Source organism: Montipora capricornis, chromosome 6 (genome assembly GCF_036669925.1).
Source record: "Montipora capricornis isolate CH-2021 chromosome 6, ASM3666992v2, whole genome shotgun sequence".
NCBI lineage: Eukaryota > Metazoa > Cnidaria > Anthozoa > Scleractinia > Acroporidae > Montipora > Montipora capricornis.
The window spans coordinates 40,719,793-40,727,292 of NC_090888.1; the positions used below are offsets into that span (position 1 = coordinate 40,719,793).

At 39.4% G+C, this 7,500-nt stretch overlaps 1 pseudogene; it reads right to left on the reverse strand.

Moving 5' to 3' along the window:
* Positions 1-4,912: 4,912 nt before the first annotated feature.
* LOC138053919 (uncharacterized) lies at positions 4,913-7,155 on the reverse strand (annotated as a pseudogene).
* Positions 7,156-7,500: the final 345 nt, after the last annotated feature.

Sequence of the window (7,500 nt, forward strand, 5' to 3'; positions counted from 1 at the left end):
GCTGATAAGTTTCGTTCTTCCATCTTGTGCTGTTATGTGCATATGTAACTTTTATCCCCCACCTGGGCCAGAAGAAGAGTTTGCCTTTGAAGGGTTTCGATATGCGGATGAGCGATCTGGTTTGACCATAAAACTATTTACAAGTTCAAAATATTGAAATGATATATAAAAACTTCATTATTACTTACTTAGACCTATTTCGTATATACTGTACCGTCTATATTTGTTTTTTGTTTCCTCTAAATGGGTGTCATATCATTCATGTGTTCATTTTCTCAATGTGTATAATTATATTACTGTCATTGGTAAAGTTACTGACTACTTGTTCCAAAGTATTTTTTACTTTACTTTCAGCACTGATATATACATAGGTTATGACTTGTGTTTATCAGTTAGGGTGAAAGAGTAACGATTCAATGTTTCTTCAAATTATTTCAAGATTCTTCAAAATTATTATGCAGGAAAAATAATTGTTACTTGTAAAGCTACACATTATTTTCATTAGTTAAATAAATCTTGACCGATGTTGTTGTATTAAGTCTGCCTTAAGTGGTGCTGGCTCTGAGGCAATGTTTTTTTTGTAGCTGAACAGGCAAAGGCTGGGCAACTGCATTTCCTTCCTCACACGGCTTGATGACGTCTGAAATCATACCTGACAAATAATGGTATGATTTCTTCTCACTGATTGGCTTGACTACCCATCGCTAATGGGCCGTCGGAAAGCACATCTTGTAGTGTGCCTCGCCTGGATGTTCTCCTACCTGTACTTGAGCTTGATTACGGCCAGTGTTTGCATCGTTGTCAAGTGCAGCAAGTTGAGTCCTGAGAACACAGGACAAAGCTTGCTATATATGCAAAACACAAGTTTTAAAGTCTGAAAGCCCGAAACTCCTGTGCTGCATATTAATTGAGCCGCGTACACATGCATTGCATTCTTAAACTATCGAGTCTTAGACATTATTTTCTCCTCGATCCAGCTCCCTCAAGATTTAAAAGTTAGTAACGGCGGCCCATTAAATAGGAAAATTCCAGTTAAAATAAACAGGTTTCTTTTTCAAATAAAGGCTTAAAACTTGGGTCAGTTTCTGTTTAGTTAACAGTTTTGAAATTCCAAGGAAAATGAAATCTGATTTTTTAGTCACAGTAGCTCTTTAAGAATAAACTGTTGAAATGTAAGAATTATTTGGTTTTAATGTCTTTGAGAAAACAAACCCAAACCCTAACTCTTAGAGGAATGGCCATGGACGGCCTTGAGTATTGTCCTGACGCTTGTGCACAGATGATAAGCACTTCCTTTGCTTGTTTGCGTACGACCAGTTGCACCTTGACAGGAATGAGTGAGTTGATGTCCTCAATCCACTGTTTTCCATCCAGGTGAAGACCATAGCTAGAACGTCCCTCGTGTTTGTACCACAACAGGAAGACCTGTTTCCTCGGCAAAAAGGCATGTACGCGTCCAATCAAAACACGGGGAGCATTCAATGTGCTACCAGTCTCTACCAGGCCCACAAACTGTCCAGCATGAAGTTTTTCTCCTTCTTTTTCTCCTCCTACTTCTACTTCTTCTTCTGCTTCTTCTCCTTCTTCTTCTTCTTCTTCTCCTCCTCCTTCTCGTCCCATAACAGACTCGGCCTTTTGCTGTGCCAATGTGACAGCAGCGTTTTTTTATCCAGGCCGGTCCTACGGTCATATGTGGTCTGGGCCGTTTGTCGTGAATGGCGCAAGGCAGCCGCAAGACTATCCTTCATGGTGTCATCACAGTGACTGCAGGCAAGCAGAAAGAAAGAAGATGTTAGTGGGTTGAAAGAAGTATCAAGTTTCAGTTAGAAAGGTCTCGTCTTGGGAAAGATTTGAAATGATGATTTAACAAAAAAAGAAATTGCCAATTTGGAAAAAAAGTATGAGGAGCAAATGCAAAAATGAGCCTGAAATAAATAAAAGCATCGCAAGGATTCAGATTAACCCACCTTGAACTGTATGCCCAGGTTATAAATGATGATCTTAAGACATTAATGCCAATGCCGGTTCCAGTGAGCTTGTAGAATATCCCCTGGATGTGTTTTGAGAAGGCAGCAGTGGAGAATGGCTGTCCTCTTGCATTCTAAAAACAGAGAGAGCAAGAGAGAGAGAGAGTTAGTACAGTGTCTGTTGTGATATGCGGGATGTTCAAAATAGTCAATAATGATAACTAACCAGAAAGAGATAAGAGGTGTGGGCTTCGGTGGTGTCAGTTCCTGAACAAAATTCTATGGAAAAACTGCCTTGAATGGAGAAATACCTGTGAACAAATACCAGAATAATATCAATCATATGTCATAAGTGGTGGACATGATGTTTATTCTACTAAACAGCTAAAATTACGGGTAAGACTTTAAAGTATTTTTTGATCCACTGTTGGCGAGTTTGCCTTGGATGAAGACAGAACACTTCATGGTCTCGACTTTGGATTTCTTTTCAGTTTTTTTCATGAAAAACTTTTTTTCCAAAATTGGAGTTGCTAAACTCGGGGTGGCGGCTTATCTGCGAGTCTTTATGGTACTAGAGGTAAACGGGCTCGACTGCTGTCCTGGCAGTCATTGTAGGAGGTTTCCTTCGTATTCAGCTTGTTATCTTTTTAAGGCATTGTTATAATCTGTGGTTTTGTAACCCGTTTGTCAACGAAGACTATTAGACAAAGTAGAATTTTCATATCAGTTAATCGTAGAAAGAATTGTTGCAATAGGTTGTGTCTAAATTGACCCATGTTTCCTTAGCTTGACAGAGGCAGATGCTAGCTGGATCATGTCCACTGCCTGCCGCTCTGGGACAGCCAGATAGTGGAAAATCCACTGCATGTAAGCTGGCCCTAGCAGCTACTGGAGGATGGAGAAATAATTTCTTTGCCTCTGTGTCTGAAAAGGTTTGGCCATATGGAATTAAGACCAGAATACTTCTTGCTGTTAACTTACATCAGTAGCCATTTTTTGACAGTACTCCTTAACTCTGTTATGTGAAAAGGTTGTGTTTACTTACTGAAATAAGTTTTTTTTGAGCCATCCATTAGTTAGTTTATATTTGATCCAGTTGTTGATCTGCGAAAACAACATATATATTGTTCAGGTAGTTGGAAAAGTTGCCAGTCAGACAACCATGTGTTTTGTGGTCGATGATCCTTCAAAGCCAAAAGATTTGGGGGAAGCAGCCAAAATATTTTTCAACGATGGCACTAACATCAACTGCCACGGTGATTGGAGCCCAAAATGTTGTCCTCTGTGTTCCATCAACAACCATGTTATTGACTGGCTCTCCAAACCAGATAGGGAAAGGTATAACATTGTATGTGGAGAAATAGACATGGAAAATTATTTTTCTTACCCTCCATTGATCAATGTATGTTGCGTAATGCAACCACATCGCGCTTTTGTAAAACGTTGTTTCTGGGATACCTGTAGCTATAAAATCAGCTATGTATGTAACACTGGGATATATGTATCAAACGTTGTATGTATCAGCTGTACTAAAGTACTAATGTAGCCACAATGATGCTTGACCCTGCTAAGAGCAAGCGATATGATGCAATGAAATAGAGAAAATAGGAGACAGGAGGAAAGAGGAATTCTTGACTGGAAAACAGCATTAACTGTTAGACAAGGCCTTGTCATCAACGACAAGCACTGCCCAAACTAAATCACTGCAAAGCTAAGGTTACTCAGTCTGGTAAAAGTGCCATAAGCATGAGACTTTTTTTTGGTTATTTGGTAGGTGAAGGACAAGTTTCCTTAGTAACAAGTTTTAACACTCGTTTCTGGGAAGGATTAATGCCATCTTCCCTGTTAGCTATTTAATAACGCATTGGGTTGAGGAACAGACCTGCTGTTGGCTTTGTAGAGTATAGAATTCAAGGAAAGCTTTCTATTTTTTGACGACTGTCGTGGCTATTTTCTGAGTGTCATTTGTCACTTGACGCCCTGAAGCAAGGAATTCTGACATTTCAACGTTTTTATTCAAAGCGGTATCTCCTGCACAATAATTATCTCAATTTGTAAAGTGCAAGTTGCAGGTCATTGTTTGACCATAACTGAAACAACACAAACCTTGTCCAGAAACCCTACACTCCCCAATCTGAAGAGTGCAAGTTCAAGATGCAAGTGCAAGATCTTTTTCCATTTTTTTTGGCCTGCAACCTATTTTCTCTTATTTTTTCAAGAAATTCCTATTATTCCCTATTTTTTAGCAGGGGAACATTTTTAAATATTTGAGAAAAAAATTCTCAATAAAATTGAGAAATAAAATTTCAGAAAAAAAAAGTTTTCTGCCAAAAAAATGTGGAGAATTTATAGCCTTTGTAAACCCTAACTGTCTGAAACGTTCGCAGTGTTTTCACAGGAACACAGGAAGATGTTCTCGTTTTGAGCAGTACTTGAGCATCATTGCGTGGTAGACCGCGAGTCTGCCAGTGTGGCAGAAGTCAGTAAGCTTAGCCAGATCTTTTAGGAGCTTAGTGTTTAGGACCACTTCCTCCAAAGCTAAGTGAGCCTGGGTACCTGGTTTGAGCCAGCAGATTTGCTTAGCTTCAGAGGATTAAATGCACCTGTGACTACACTTGTGAAAATGGGTGTTTCCTGACCAATTATGTTTGTTGGTAGTGCGATTCAACACTGATTTTCATTTTTCACGCAAAAGATCCACACTACCATTGCAGGTTGCAGCAGACCACCAGAGGTGATTAGCAATAGACTGTATCCATGGGGACAGTTCCTCACAACCCTTTTGTTTTGCTTTGTTTGTGAGCTTCTTTACCACCCACTTAGAGAGGTGCCAAACATCATACTGGTGATTAATAGTTGGGTGGTCTTTGTTCATGGAACTGCTGATGGACACATGACGGTCTGTTGCAATCCTACTAATGGTGACATTTTGCTTTCCAGCATTTCTATGCACCTGGAAAAGCCTTCTTTTTCCATAGCATTAGACGATGTTGCCTCTGAAACCTGAACAACATTAAATGCTACCACATCCCCAGTGTCATCATCCATTAGTGTGTAGGTGCCATATTTTGCACAGTGTCCTGGACTGTCACAACGGCCATCGCCATCAAGGTTGACAACTGCCTTCCCATTAAGCTTTTCAATTTGGCGTCTACTTTCAGCCTCCCATGCCTCATTAACAACAGGGAACAAATAGCGACTGATAGCAACAAAGGTGTTACCAGTGAACAGAATGGATGCTGCCATCAACAGGTTACCCAAGGGTTTCTTTTTCACCACTGGTTGTGAATCCCAGTAAGTGGTGGCCATTGTGGCAGGTTAATTCAATTGATAGCATACTACCAATTGTTTTCCTCTCAATTTGGATGATGACATCTCCACAGTTTGGACACCGTTTTAGCAACTTATTGAGACATGAATCAAATACCAGGTATTTCTTCTCACAGCCAGGAGTGCTACATGTACAGTCCCCGTCATTTTCATCTTCAGAGGAAAATCCAGCCCGCGCATACTTATATAAAGAGGGGATGCCTTTCTTTGTTTGTTTTGCTGGTATCTTGACAAAGTGAATCAAGGAAACTTGTTTGTGTAAAAAATATGGAATGGAGTGAATCTTACTAGTATGCAAATGTTTAGGTCAGTTATTTTATTTACTGGATATGTCTCTCTTAAACCAAGACAGTTAAATTTGAATGACACGTTTCACTTGAGCTACAGTAGTTCCATAAACCCAAAGTCTCGAATTGTTCAGTGAATAAATCAAGATTAGCGTGTGTGATTTCAATATACCTCGCCTCTGCTTTGGTCGTCAAAGGTCAACTTTTGTTGACAAACAGCATGTTGAAATTGGGCCTCAAAAATCCTCAGTTTCATTCACCGAAAAATTGTATTGAATTTAATTGCAGCAGAAACATTGCTTATTCCGGTGAATATAGTCTCGTTTAAGAAAGCCATGTACCAGGGTGCTTTTTTGACGATCGAATTTCACACAAATGTGGCACTCTGTAATCATTCTAAAAGAGGTTAAGTTTTAAAATTTGGTAAAAAATTCCAGTTTTGGTATGTTGTACCGTTAACAGCGCTAAAGGGTGAGTGAATTACTGTAGCTGTGCCATGGTGTTTTGATTTTCAAGTTACTCATTCGTTATTTTAAAAAAAAGCTATTCAAACAAGCGACATTTTGGAGTCGTTTTCACTCGCTCACAAGGCCAAAAAAGGCGCCGTCCAGGGAAAATAATTATCGAAACAAACGAAAACATATCTTTCTAAAAATGGTTTTGGTAGTCCTTTATTGTGACAAAGTTTGGCAATTTTTGATTTTTTTATCTTGCACGGTCTTATTGAAAATTTCTGAGAGGCGCTCTTAACTGATTAGAGTGTAATGTAAAGTGCTAAGTATCTACCGCATATGAACCATCTGAGCGTTAGGCATACTGATGGAAATGGCCCCACACAAGGAATTGAACCCACGACCTGCTCTACTGACTGAGCTTCAAGGTCGGACGGGAGCAGGCCGTGGGAACTCACGATGTTAAAGTCACGCAAGGAACATGTACAAGTACAAGGAGGGATTACGTTTTTGCAAACGTTGGCCGTGTAGCACTTATTTTTGAACATACTTAACTGATCAGAGTGTAATGTAAAGTGCTAAGTATCTACCCCATATGAACCATGTGAGCGTTAGCCCACACAAGGACAGAAAAAAAACTCTGACCATGGTGGCAATTGAACCCCTGACCTTCCGGTTAGATCACCGCTGCTCTACCGACTGAGCTACAAGGTCAGACGGGAGCAGGCCGTGGGAACTGACGATGTTAAAGTCACAGCAATGAACATGTACAAGTACAAGGAGGGATTACGTTTTTGCAAACGTTGGCCATGTAACACTTACATTGCAAAAACGTAATTCCTCGTTGTATAAGTATAAAAGGACTCTGACAAAATTCATGTTGAAATAATCAGTCCAACTACATGTAGTAATTATTTTGTGACATCAACACAGGACCAGCCACTTTAGCTGAATATTTTTAACCATTGAGACTCAGTTAAATTGTTTCCAGCCATTACTGCCAACAGGGCAGCTTTGAAACTCTCATACTCCCAGCTTCCCACACCAAATTATGGGTATGTTTTTGGTTTGTATAAGTTATGTCAAGGGTATGGCCTGACATACCTTTAACATATCCATCACATATGAAAAACATACATATGACATACCAAGAACATACTTTATTGTGGTATGCAAGAGGTAGGTCAGTGATACATGTATGTTTATGCTACCTCTGTCATACCAAAGATATACCATGAAGTATCATTTTTGGAACAAATTTTATATACCAAAAGGGTAGCCAAAACATACCGCTTTAGAAGTACCTAAACAAACCTTAGCCACATATCTAAAATTGTGTTTTGGTTATGTCGATCATACCTCAAACATACCAATAAACAAACAAGAACATATCAAATTTTACATACCCAAAACATGTCAGTCAAATACCAAAAACATTCATGTGACATACCAAGTACATACTTA